Source organism: Castanea sativa, chromosome 2, assembly GCF_040712315.1.
Source record: "Castanea sativa cultivar Marrone di Chiusa Pesio chromosome 2, ASM4071231v1".
NCBI classification, from domain to species: domain Eukaryota; kingdom Viridiplantae; phylum Streptophyta; class Magnoliopsida; order Fagales; family Fagaceae; genus Castanea; species Castanea sativa.
In genome coordinates this window covers 8109759-8124800 of record NC_134014.1, presented here as the reverse complement: position 1 = coordinate 8124800, position 15042 = coordinate 8109759, and positions in this window count along the sequence as shown.

Here is a 15042-nt window from a genome sequence, read left to right as displayed (position 1 = left end):
AATAATAATTGGTGTTCTTATTCCCACACAGTCTGTACATGTAGTTTATATCGTGATGGTTCAATTGCAAACCGTATATCTAATTCAACCTACTGACACAACTAATTACCTGGTAAAAATTGGGAAGGAGTTGGTCTAGACACAATCCATAAAACCTAAGGGTATTGAGTAAGAGAACATCCACAAGGAACCTAACCCCACCCTCCAAGATTGACATTAAAGGAAAAAAGTGGTGTTAGAACCTTTATAGAGAGCAATTTCGCTCTCATGGCAGTATGCCACATTCACATCCTCAGGGATGTTGAATGTTCGCCTAAAAGTGGCTAAGGACGCCTCAGTGTTTAGAAGGTGAGCATAACCCATCCTAGACTCCAAGATTGAAGAAAGAAACTAAAAGTAAAAGAGAGAGGTAGAAGACTTACTTTGGGCTCTAAGAAAGAGAGGTATTCTGGGCTGAAGGATTAACACGCAGATGAATGCTCGGCAGAGAGGAGACTCAAAGGATGAAAAACATAAAAGTGAAAGAAGGATTCGGAGTGAATTATTTATAGGAACTAAGAGGGGAAAGATTAATGCTGTTTATTAAATGAGTAGTGAGAAATCCTGCGAATCCCCATATCAACTGCCACGCGCGTGTCGCCTCGGTTCACGAACCATCAGGCAATGATGACAATTGAGCTAGCGGTCACATACCACACACCTTTTTAGGAGCGCATTAATGAGTCTTCTGAACCACCTTATGCCTGTCCATTGAGTCTCTCGGATAGCGCTTGACTCTAATCCTTGACTTGTGCCCAGGGGCCGGGCACGAATCAAAATGGGGCTATTGTACGGAACGTTACTTCTCTGTAAGCCCAATACCCACGAAGCCCATCACAACAATGCCACGAGTACAGAGCCCAAAACTAGTTGGACCTCGAATCCTAAAGTATCAAGTGCGAATATGTACTCTATGGGCCATAAACATGGTTTGGGTGATCCTCGTCACCCCACCAAAAAGCCAGGAAGCACTACGAAGCCAGTTACAACATGAACCGTGAAGGTGAAGTCCTACTTGGTCGGGGAATGCAATTTCCCGAGGAGATGAGTCCTAGTGAGCTTGGTGAAGCCTAGGGAGTATCGCTGCTGGGCAGTCTATCTAGCGGTGGAACCAGTTCCAATGCCACTCTCGCCACCTCCCACTCCCAACTAAACACCCACTTAAGGGTAATAGCATTGGACCTCTCCTCTCACTCACCATTAAAACAATCATAACCCTTCCACTAGCCTTGGGCTATAAATAAGAGATGTGAATTTGAGAGTTGAGAGGGGGCAATTTGAGAGGAAATGCTGAGAAAAGAGGGTGATCATTCTGGAAAAGATAGGGAGAACGATTTTGAGAGGACAGGGAACAATGGTATTTGGGTTGCCAGGCATAGATCCACCCATTGTAGGAAATCCAAGAGCCCACAAAATAAATAGATTGTGAGCCCATATAAAAGTTGGGCTTTACAGCTCCTTTTGGGCGCACACACATATAGAGCTTAATCCATCTCTAAGTACTCACATCTCTCAGTAGTATCCCTTAGGCACTAATCTCATGAACTAAATAAATCAACAAGGGAATTGATACATATTGTAATTTTATTGGTATTAATGCAGTTTTTTTTCTAGCTCACCTTCACATGTATTGAGTTTGCAGACAATGCATCGAACAAGCAATAGATTTGGAAACATGAGCTTAGAAATAAAACAAAGCTTAATTGTGGTGATAAATTTTGAACATAAGATCCTTTTAAAAGACTTATTAGAAGTACCAGCTATCCAAGAGCAAAAATTAAAAAAAAAAACACTCTAATGATACATATTGCTCTCATGGGTTATGCTTCCCTTTATTTCTTCCTTCCTTCCTTCTTCTTCTTCTTTTTTTTTTTTTTTTTCAATGCATTTTTATTCATGTGTTAGAGTTTACTGTTAATTGTTAACTAAATGCATTTTGATTCACAATTGAAATGTTTGTACTGTTTTTTTTATTAATTACAACCATTGTGTTCTAGAGTTAGCAAGAAAGGATGTAGAGCGTGCATTTAGAATGCTTCAATCATGATTTGCAATTATTCGTGGACGTACACGTCTTTGGAGAACAAAGGCTCTTGATTACATTATGAAGGAATGCATAATATTAAATAACATGATAATTGAAGATGAATGTGATGCCAATGGAACAGAATACTTTGATTATGAACAAGTACTTGAAAGCATCCCCACAGCAGTGTCACATGAGCCTATAGAAGAATTTAGTCAATTTATGTCGTTCACTACAGTCCATCAAAAAAATTAGAAATAGAGAAACTCATTCTAAACTCCAATTGGATCTCATGGAGCACTTGTGGCAACGATATAGAGAGTCGTAGGATCATCTAATTTTAAGTTTCGTGCTTGCATAAATTTTTATGTCTTTAGAATTTATTGTAATTTGAAATTTCTATGTAATTTGAAATTTATCAAATTACTTATCAAATTTTTATTACTTAAAAAATTCTATGTAATTTGAAATTTATCAAATCTTAATTTAGAAAATTTATCTAGTCCATTTGAAACATATGACTATTGAGAAATATTGCCATTTGAAAAGTACGACTGATAAAAAAAAAGAAAAGGCTATTGGAAAATTTGAAAATGTTACTATTAGGAGATTTAAAAATATAGTGTTAGGAATTTGAAAAATATAGTTGTTGGGAATGAATTAGTGATGAAAATTTTGCCCCATTCCACCCCTCCCGGCTTCATCTTGCCTTGGTTTTTCTCATCTTGCATAGGTGGTGAGGCGGGGATGGAGCAAAATTTTAGCTCCTGCCTTGGGATGGGGCGGGAATGGGTTTAGACATTTTATCCTAGCCCCTCCCCTCCCCACCCCGCGTTGAAAAGGGCTATGATTGTTAATTTTTCATATCCTAAATTCCTACTATTTAAACAAACAAATCAATACTAACTTATTTAAATGTTTAGATATTAAGATTTTTGTTACTAGATTATTTAAATGCATGGATATTAAGATTTTTTTTTGGTGACATTATTTTATTAAACATTTGGATAATATTATAAAATTCTTGCTAAAAATTAGTTTAATTTGATGTGATAAATTTAATTAGTTGTGATTTCAAATATATTTATATTAATGAAACAGATTTTATTTTAAAAAATTGTAATAATTGTGAGACAAATTAATAAGAAGTAGAATTTTACGGGGTGGGGTGAGACCCCAAGGGACGTGAATGTGGCAAGGAAGTTTTTCTAGTCATATGAGATGAGCTGGGGATGGGGCAAAATAAAACCATGTGGGATTAGAGTGAAAATGTATTTGAAAAAGTAGATAAGTAACATGTAAATACAATTGTTCACTCTCCAAACAGTACAAAAATTTGGGGAAGTTATGATGCTCTAACACATGGATTTCATGTACCTAGTATATAGATAAGAGAGCAACTTGAAAAGCAAAAAAGAAATCCATTTTCACCTACACATAAGCTAAACCTTTTTTATTTTGCCCTTAGAGCTTCCTTGTGGGGATATTTGCCATCTACCATAATTTTCAAACTATTTTGTAAGTAATTTTGGAAACTAACATCTCAAGTTTGTGAAGCTCGAGTTTGATGACTAACTCGACTCTTAAAGAGTCGAGTTTTAGTGCTGAGGTGGAACAATTTATCCGTGTGGAACTCGAGTTCTATAGAAGTATCTAAAGACCGAATATGAAGATGAAGAAGAAGAACCAAAATAGAAGGAAGAAGAACCAGAACCAAAGGAAGAAGAAGAACAGAGAACACGATTTGGAAAACGCAAATCCATAGAAGAAGAACAGAGATCTGGAGAACGCAAATCTGAAGAAGCAAAAGAGGAAGAATCTGCAGAAGCATATGAGAAAGAAGAGAACAAATGAGAAAGGAGAAGTACGGAGGAAGAAGGAGAATGATCTAGAATAATAGAACTCTAGTATTACAAATTCAAGTTTCATGTGGGTTCCACGTGGATAATTATGTTTGCCAGCTTAGGAATTCAAGCATTTAAGACTCGAGTTCTATCATAAAACTCGAGTCTTAGAAACTCAAGATACTATTTACCTAGATTGTAATGCAAATGTGACCACTAACAAAATTGTTACAAATTTAAGGCTAAATGGGAAAAAAACCGCTTTCCTGTACCTCAAAAGCGTTAGAAATTAATTAAATACAACCTCCTTTCTCAATATCCATGATCTTTCTAGTAAATCTGCTAAGCTATCTATCCATAGTTGGTGTTTCATATCTCATAACCTTATATTATTTATCAGCATTTTTTTCCTTTCACAATTTCTTCTATTTTCATTTACATTATTAGGGCAAAACTATATAACAATAAAAAACTCAAAAAAAAAAAAAGATTAGGGAAGAAAATTGAGAGGAATATTTTATTTATTGTAATTAAAGAACAAGACAATGATTAAAAAGTAGAAAGTACTCTCCTTTAACAAACCATAACTAAGTATATCCCTAACCATAAAGTATACCCTAGGAAGATATCTTACGGTTTTTTACAGGTAGAAGTTGCTGATGATGACAATGATAATTATTATTATTAATTTATTATTACGGTGGTGGGAGATAATTTTGTTAAAAGGTTTGTTGAATATGTAATATTGGATATATTTTATGGTTTCCTATAAGGAGAATACTATATACCTTATGTGTAAGGTTGTAATATGATTATATATATAAAAGGTCGTAATATCAAACCATAACAATCCCATTTTTTTTTAAGGAACATATCAATCTAATTTTGTATCAAGCAACTTTTAGGTAATTCTTGTTTTACATAAGTTTTATTTAAATCTTATAATTTTGAATAATTTTATTTAAACCTTAAGTAGCCTTTGTTTTTATTTAAAAAGTCAACAAAGAAAGCTCCTAACATACCTTTTATTTTATTTAAAATATCAATACATCTCTTTTACTAAAATTTAAATTACTAAAATATAAATTAAGGAGGATAGTTTTGAACTTGTACCTTTATATATATATAAAAGATAATATTTTACTAAATGGTACACCCTGAAAAAGTTATATTTTCTAAACAAATGTAACAATATGAGATGGAGAAATATTTAAGAAATTAAACTAGTTGCCATGTTATTGAATTTTAGGATTCACCTTCGAGTAAAATGGGTCAAATTTCGGTTTCATTTGTGGGTCAATGGATTTGTTCACCTTATGTACGTAATGCTTTAAGAATTATTTGACTATGGATTTCATTGGCTAATTATTTCAATGGATCAATAACGATGGTATTGTACGGAATATATATCTTTTGTTTCTAGGTGTAGTGTTTGCAAAGTAGATAATCTTAACGACTTACTCATATATAATATTTATAGGAGTAATGCTACATGCACAAACTATTTTACAAGTATAAATGCTTGTGGGGTGTGGGGGGTAAGGGCCGGGGTTCAAGTTTTCAGGAGGAAGCTTCACACATATATATACTTAGATTAGGCTAGAGTAAAAATTCTATCTTGTATAAAAAAAATAAAAACAAAAAGTTTTCAATATTTTTACAAAATATTGATGTAGCTAACCTCTTATTGGTTTTCATTTATACCAAACATTAATATCACTTTCTTATTTACCAATAATCACTCACTACATCAGCAGTTTGTAAATTTTTTGTAAAATAATATATATCTCTAGTATTATTTTATTTATAGATAACAATATCTCCACTAAAAATGCACCAAAATAAATTTTAAGCCTTTTTTCCCCTTAAAATTTTGTAATTTTACTATTTTAGTCTGACTTTTAAAATAATAATTACAGGTCCTTGTTCTCAATTTAATATCTCATACCTCATTCATTGGGCTATCCCAAAATGAAGTCCTCACCCATTGGGCTACAGGATAGTAAATTACTCTCTATTTCAAATTGTTTGACCTCTATTTCATTTGTGATTAGGGGTGGCAATTCATGTTTGCATGTCGGGTTCGTGTCATATTGACTCATGAGTATTTGACTAAATGAATCAACCTTAACCCAACATATTTTATTAAACGAGTTAGGATTCCTCAACCATAACACAACCCATTTATTAAACGGGTTAGTCATGTTGACATGTTTATCAGATTTTATAAAAACGAAAAAAAAAAACTAATTTTAGTATTAATCAAATTGATATGAATATTGAAAAACTAAACAAATAAATAATTTTAATATAAAATTCAAAACTAACGAATAACTGCATTACAAATAATAATTCAAAACTAAAGCATATCTTAATATCACAAATAATCAATCATAATATGTTAAATAAAATAAACCACAGCAACTAAAAAGTTTATATACCTAGGGTTTAAAGGGTATATTGGTAAAATGTCATTTCATTAAATGGGTTAGACAGGTCAAACGGTTCCATATGATGGACACTAACCCAACCCAACCCATTTATTAAATTAGTCATGTCAACACGAATATAACACGAACCTATTAAACCTCAACTCATAACCTACTAATTTTGTATCGTGTTACGTTGGGTTCGTGGGCTGTGTCCAATTTTGCCACCCCTATTTGCGACATCCCAAAATGAAGTCTTATTTGATAAGTCAACAAATTAATTTCTTAACATATCCTTCACTTAATTAGAAAATTCCAATACACCTATTTCACAAAAGTTTAAATTAAGAAGAGTCGTTTTGAGAACTTAAACTTTTTTTTATTGGAAAATGCTAGAGATACAAACTTTTTTATAAACTGTTGATGTTGTGAATGATTATTAGTAAATAAAAAAAGTGATATTATTAGTGGCTCATGTAAGTGCACAATTGCATCTGGACCCAAGGACAATTGTGGGCTCAGGCCCAATGAGCCTTAAACAATGAAATTTGTAGAGTGTGGGAATGAAATCTAGTTTAAGGATGCGAGGAATTTATTGAACATACTAAGGTACAATAATGATTGCAAATGGTAAATGATTATTGCAAAAGGGCTTCCTCGGACATAAGCCGAGGACAATTTCTGTATTATTTCTCTTTCTTCCTTGAAGGTTACAATGCTAGGTTTCTTCCTCCTTTTTCCTTTCTTTGGCCTCCACCCCTCTTTAAATACTTCTTCTCTTAGTGCTTTATCCACGTGTGGCCCAAATCCTTCCTTACCCAGAAGGTTCAATTCTACTGTTCAGGGGTCACTTCCCCATTAATGCGGCCTGGGAGGTGGGTGCAGGGTCTTTAATGTGGAGGTAGCAGCCTTTTCCTAAGATATTTTTCTACCACCGGCGCCTCTAGAGGGTACAGGGATCCCCCCTTTTACCAACAGTATTTCTGGAACTCTGTCTTGATCATTCTAGCGAGACTCCAAGTCCTCCTGGGCCTATCCGAGGAGAAACTCATCCTTGGATGTATCCTCGGACTCTCGGCGCATGGGCCGATTTGTAGTTTTAACAGGCTTTTTATTAAGAACAGGTTGGCCCTCCTTATTAGAGCCCAAAGGCCCAAAAATGCCTACTTGGGTCCTTTCACTCCCCACAGCTCAGATAAAAACCAGTAAGAAGTTGGTCACAACAACAATTTATAAAAATGTTGTAAAATAGTTTTATAGCAGTAGCATTACTCTTATTTATCATGTTAAAAGACAATGCATTAAATGACATTCTTCTTAAAAAATTTGGATACTATAAACAAGTTGGGATGGAGGGAGTAATTTTTAAAGAGCCCAGTACAGTAACTTGCTACTAGGCCTTTGTGTGTCGCATGGCCCAAGCAACGCATCACAACATGGGCCTGGCGCACCCCATCCAAGTCTAGTACAAAATCCACCATTTTTGTCAACTGGGCCAAATTTTAAGGTGGTTTGTTTTTAAGCCCATTTGGTACCAAAAAGTCACTTGGCCCTACAAAGTGTAAAAACCAGCGACTCTTTCTATTGAGGAGCAACCTAGGACCTCAAAAACATGTACAACCCCTACTCAGAATCCATCACATGCCGAGTTACAGTAAAAGTTGCCATTTCGGCATTGGAATTTAAAGCGCCTACTTTGCTGGTATTTGGTAAGATTTAAATGAAGTTCTCAACTGTGCTGGCATTAGGTAGAATTTAAATAAAATTTAAAGCGTCCTTTAAGTAATTTTTATTTTTTCCCCTACCATTATAGGCGGCAGCATCACCTTTTGGTAAGGGTCCGTCCGTTGGGTGAAAAATAGAGAAAAGAAAGATAGAGTGAAAAATATTATTTTTTACTGTTCATTTAGGAAAAGAAAATAGGAATGAGAGAAAATCGAGGAGAAAGTTTTCTCTTCTGGCCCACATTTTTTTTTCTTTCAAATCGACAGGAAAATCTGGAAAGAAAAATGTTATGGTAATACTTTTACAAAAATACCCTCTTCCCACCTTTTTTTTTTTTTCAACGTTCTTGTTCTTTTTTTTTTTTTTTTTTCATTGTGACCTAAATCGTTCTCGTCTTTTTTTTTTTTCAACGTTACCTGAACGTTCTCTTCTCTCTTTTTTTTTTTTTTCAACGTGACCTAATCTAATTTTTACATTATAATAATAAAATAATAATAAAATTTTATATATATGATGTAATAAATTTTATATTATGTAATGAGTATAAATAAATCTATTTCTTACATATTATGTAATAAGGGTATAATAGTCAATTTATATAAATTACATTTTTTATCTTTCCATTTTTCTCTCCAACCGGACAAAAGAGTTTTCCACCCTCCCACTTTTCCACCCCTCAAGCGAACACACAAGAGGAAAAATTAAATATTTTTCGTCCTCCCACATTTTCATCCCCACAATTTTCCATCCTCCCACTTTTCCACTCCTCCAACTGAACGGACTGTAAGTGCAAAACCTTGGAAGCTAATTTTTCACTGAACTCTATATTTAATAACCATTTCGACGTTAATTAAAGGTATGAAAAAAAAATCCCTGGCGAAATTTGTAGTACTATTTCTTTTATTGTGTAATCTTTTATCATTTCTCACGTCTAAAACTCTTTATCAATTTGATTACCAAATGGGACTACCAACTTCAAAGCACTTAATTATCACTATAATTTGTCAAACACTCGGAAATTCTTAATTATAAAAGTTCCACATGTAAAGCTCTAATTTTAACAACAATAATTAAGCACCACTATTTTTCCACTTGGATAAATAGTGGAAACAAGTAATAGTGGTGCTTATTTATAACTTGAAAAATGATGGGGGAAGGTATGCTGTATTATGCTAGAGTTGAAGGAGAAAAGGAAAGCATGCTTAAGCCTGAGGAAGAGGCAGGAACAAGCATGAAAGATGAGAAAAAAGAAGAAGAATGATGAATAAAACATATGAATGGCTAATTAATAATTATACCACCTCATTGCATAAAAATGAAAGTGTGCTGGAACTAAAATATGGTTGGAACTATATACAAGTTAAATAGAAAAACTCACAAAAGTGTCAATTATCACTCTTTAATTAATTACTTAATTTTTACTTATTTATTTTGATAAGTAGATAGTAGGAGAGAGAGACGTAGGGTTTAAATCACAAATATGAGACCCTAAAAAAATTTCTTTCCCATTGAATTATTACTTAAATTCTAAGAGCACACTATATTTGGGATATAGGTAATGATTTTTTTTTTTGTTTTTGGTAAGTAGGCAGGGAGTTGGTCATGTTTTATTGTATTATAAGCTCTCTATAAATCACTTCCATCTACTTTCTTGTCCTTTTTCTTCTTTCTTTTTTAATTTCCCAATTTTAATCATTGCAAATTGGTTCATTTAGGACAGGAAATTAATATTTCTGTATTTCGAAGTCAAATCACATATTGTTCTTACTACTTAATAAGCCTTTCAAATACTTGAGGCTTTGCAATATGATTTTACATAAGACCCTACAAACTGGAGTTGAAAATTTTACATGCAAAAAGGTCATCTATCTTGATAAATTGTCATCCATGACCATAATTGCCAAACATACTCATGAAAACTGACCGTTGACTGCCACAACTGGATCTAAAGTATGACATTTTGTCTCTTGGGATCCTCTGGCCTAGTTCACATGTTCTTTTTCTTAACCACGAAAAAAAAAATTAAAAAGATTTCAAAGTTCTAGGCTTCTTGCTCAATAAATTTAGATGATCTTAAACGGAGAAAAAAAAATACTAAACAAAAATAAAAACATTTACAATAATTTTGTCTCTTATTACATATGGAAGAAGCAACACTGTTCCCTAGCCATCGTTGAGAAACAAATCATTGTATTTTTTTTTCACTCTAATCAAAATGTTCTATTACTAGTAATCATAAAATGACCATTGACTTCCACAATTGTGGATCTAAAGCATGAGAGTTTGTCTTTTGGGAGCCTTTGGCCTAATCACATATTCTTATCAATGAAAGCAAGAAAAATAAAAATCAAGTTCCATAGCACAATAAATCTAGTCGATCAAATTGTCTAAAAAAATAACAAAAATGATTACAATATCTTGTCTCTTATTACAGTTTTATGAGGAACAACATGGCACCCGAAGACAATGTTGAGACACAAATCATATCCCTCAAAACAATGGCACACCCATCATTTTTTTCAGTCTTAGAAATGCAAAAAAAAAAAAAACTAGAAAGATTTTTCACAAATTGCTTACCAGTTGTCATTTGTTGCTTGCTATGGAGGATCTATCAATAGCAACGATATACAGCAACAACTCGTCGCTTTGGAGGAGTACATAGAGCCATGAGAAGAAGAGCTAGAACTAGCACTATGAGAATACCTGTGAAATCGATACCCCCGTCGTCTGATTCAGAGCAACACAGGGTTCCCATAATGATCAGAAAAAGCGGTGTCTTTTGCTTTGTTTTGTGTTTGTTTTTGGTATCCTAGTTTCTTTGCATGAAAGAAGGGAGATTGGAGATTGGAGATTGGAAGATAAGGGGAACTGTTGCTGTTTTGTACTGTAGTCAAGCTGACTTTAGACACTTCTTTTATTATTTTAGTTTGCGTTAGGTGTTGGAAGCTTCAATCGATGCAATCCACCGTGCGCCTTTTTTTGTTTTATTGGATACTGTGCACTTTTTACGAGCATTGCAATTTTTTTTATTAATAAAATAAATATTAAAAATAGGTATTATAGTATTATTTATGTATTTAAAAATTATTTTATTACAATATTTTTTATTTTTAGTTTTTAGTAATAAGTGGTATCCAAGTATAGATACTATTTGATTCTCTTTAAAAAAAAAAAGTTTTAACAAAACAAAAGATACAAGTAAATTAATTTTAATATATGTCAATTTGATCATTTATTTATGAATTACTCAAATTTCATTTTGTGTCATTAAATTTATATATGATTAATTATGTATTAAATTTGCAACAATTTCCACTTTTGATGTACATAATCAAATAGTGTATTAGAAGATTATCTTTCATTTTGTTACAAAACCTAGCTTTGATAATAATCATGATTAAAAATGATTATTCCTTAATTGCAATAAAAATTAAAATTAAAAAAAAACGTACAAACACAATCACTCTATCCTAAACGGATTGGTAGGCTATTGATCTTCTAATACTAACCAGCTATTAGCATAATTCTAAATCTAAATTATTTAACTTCTTTTAGGCCTAGATGTCGAACTATGTTATGTTAATAATGGTGAAGTTCCAATTTCAACCATGTATTTTTCTTGATTTGTGAATTATTGCAAATAAATCTTGTTTCCTAACAAACGTTTATCATAAATTCTATATAAAAAAATCATGCGTCTCCTAAATACTTATAATGGAGTTTTATTTATTTATTTAGAATCATTTAGAATGGATTAGAGAATAAACAATTCCATTATTTTTTTGAAGTGAAAAATTTTATTCATAAAACCAAAATAACCCAGTACATCAGTTTGCAGTTGGTGAAGGGTGGGTTATTCACCAAACAACTCCATTATATGTTCACTAAACCGATAATTTGATTATTGTAATTGATATTTATTGCAATAAAAAAAATCTAATCAATAATGATGCCAAATTTGTAAAGTCATCTTACTAATAAGTAATGACGAAATAAAACACCCAAATAATCTTCTATATAGAGCCAAACAATATGGTATTATCCATGTAGGGATGTTAGAAATAAAGACTCAAGCCCACTTAGAACAGTGATACCTTATCCTTCAAATCAAGCCTGAACAATAGAATTTTTAAGAGAGTGGGTCTCTATTTCAAGTGCAATACAAAAAAAAGTCCAAGTCTAAGACTGTAGAATCCAAAGTGACAGATAAAGGCAATTGGAACAATAATTGAGGATTGAGGATAATACCCTCCTTGGGCATGTTCGAGAATCAATTTCTTATAAATAAGATTAGTTTTGGTTCCTTATAAGGTAATCCTCCTTTCTTCTTACTTGTTTCTTTTTACTTAAAAATTGTTCATTCCCTTTTTCTAGAGGATTCCCTTCCTTTTATAGTCACTTCTCTTGCATCCCAGCCCTCCACCTGTACTTCTTAGGGCAATTCTTAGAATACTTGTTCCGTGAAGACCCTTCTGGAGGTGGTAGAAGGAGTTACTAGCTGTGAAGTTACTGTTCAAGGGTCATTTTTACATTAATGCAGCTAATGAGATTGGTGCAAGGCATTGAATGCGATGGTGGAAGGTATCTCCTTCAGGAAACTTCCTCTCACCATCCTTGCCCTAGTTGTTATCTCTTCTCCTATCCTTGGGCCTTTAGGAGATATCAGTTGTCCTGATTCTCTTGCTCTCCTTGGGTAGGCGCATACCTCAGAGTTTGATTACCTGTTTTGGCTTGGATCAGGCAAATTAATCATTGGCTTGGACTCCTCAATCCTCAGTCCTCAAACCCCCCACAATATCCCCCTTAAAACCTTGCTCTCAGGAGATACTCTGAGAGTGAGGTTTTAGTAGTAGTGAGAGGACAGGTACGTGCTAAACTTGTTCCCACGTAGGGACATCATTTCACCTATCTTGTGAACGCTCCTGACACTTTGATATACACTTCGCTGCAGTTATTGCATTAGGCGGCTATTTGTCCCCCATGTTTTACAATGCAATGGTGATCCAACGGCCCAAATTTCTTGGGATTAATGAGCGGAAAATTTACCACTCATTTCCCATCCCTATATAAGAGGGGGAGTGGGAGTAATTTTTCCCATTTACATATTCTCTACAATTTTCCTTCGAAGCAACAGTTCGAGGAGATCTACTTTCAGTACTCGTAAGTGCCTTTGGCCTGTCACCTATTGTTATAAAAGAAACTATTTTCTTTCTTCCCTTCTTATTTTTACATGATAGTAATACATGCATAGGTTTTCTAAGTTAGTTGATACTCCTGAGGACATGACCACTTTTAGGGCGAAGTATAGAATCCCTAAAAAATGGGGACCAACCTTACTTGCCATGACGTGAATTGGATTTACAATTGCCAAAAGGGAAAGGAAACGGGTTACTATTTTAAGTGTAGAGTTCCCGTTGTTAAATTGATTTCTTGTATTCCCAAGTCCAATAAGGGTATGGACAAAGACTTCCTCATCGTTTCGGGTGAATGGCACACGATGGTTTGCATTGCCTTACCTAAGATGGTGGACTAGGTGGGGTGCCCAAGGATTTAGAATAACTTAGAGTACCCTCTTTCCTTATTTTATCCTACTTTGTTTTCAATTCTTGTCTGAACTAACTTCTTTTCTCTGTTTCCTTTACAGATGAGTTTCACACTACCCTAAATCGCAACTTGGTGAACTTTACAAATCTTAACAGGATTTTACAATCCGAAATCTTTCTCCACCGAGATGAGCAACTTCGAGCAATTCACGTGATCCTTGGGTTTAAGCCCATATCCAAACACTTCTAATCCCCTAAACACATGATTAAAGCCAAAGATCTGAGGCTTGCACTAATTGATGTAGTTGTCCCTAGATTTTTGACTGAATCTCCTCCTCCCGATACTCAAGACATTGGGCTACTTTTTTAACTTGTGATCAAGCTCCTTTATTCACATGAGTAGACAATCCCTTCCGACAAGGAACGGGAAGAACCAATCTCTGAGCCCACCCAAGCTGATATAGAGAAGGATTTCGAGGTATTCAACCAGGCTAACTCTAAGGATCCTCTAGAGCCTAGTCATTGTCCTCGTGTTACTACTTAAGTCAGCACTAGCCAAGAAGCCACTAATATTCCTAAAGCGATGGTGCTTGAAGAGAAGATGCCCAACCTTCTGGCACTACTTATTGGTCATGCGTAATGGCTGCTCCAAGAATTTTTTTCAAGGTGTTCGTTAAGAAGCATAAATTATACAATCTAATAAAAAGATAAATTCATATATTGACAACAACAACAATCAAAAAACACGCAAATACAAAAAGTTTACAATTGCCTTCTACGAGTTTTCATATTTTGAAATCGTTGCATAATAGTCTCATTATCAATGCTAAAAGCTACATCTTTTTCAATATACACAACCAAGCAATCATTCATCCACTGACCTCCCATTCGATTGCACAGTTCATTCTTTATATATTTCATTATTGAAAAACTTCTTTCTACTATTGCAGTAGCGACAAGAAAGGTCAAAACTAACTTCACAAACAAATAGACTAATAGATAAGTCTCATGCTTCCCTGAGTTCACTAACTTTTCAGCAAGTTCACTAACTCCTTGAAGCTCTAAAAACAAGTCATTGCTACACATATAAAAAATGTAATTCTGAAGTTGAGAGTCACGTGCCAAGGTATCTGTCCCAAGAAAATCATATGGATAGAACTTTGCTAGACGTATCAACTTTTCCTTATCAAAAGCTACAAATGAATTACTTGGATTCAAGCAAGCCATACAAAGTAGCAAATCAGTATTCGCCTCTGAAAAACGGTTATTAAGCTCTTGAAGTTACATATCTATGACTGTATAGAATAGCTCAACACGATAATGATGAAAATTTGTATTTTGTTGGGTGTTGCGTTGCGGTCTCCCACTAACTACAAATATTTCATCCATGTTCAAGATAGGAATATCATGTGTGCTACAAAATGAAGACACTTCAG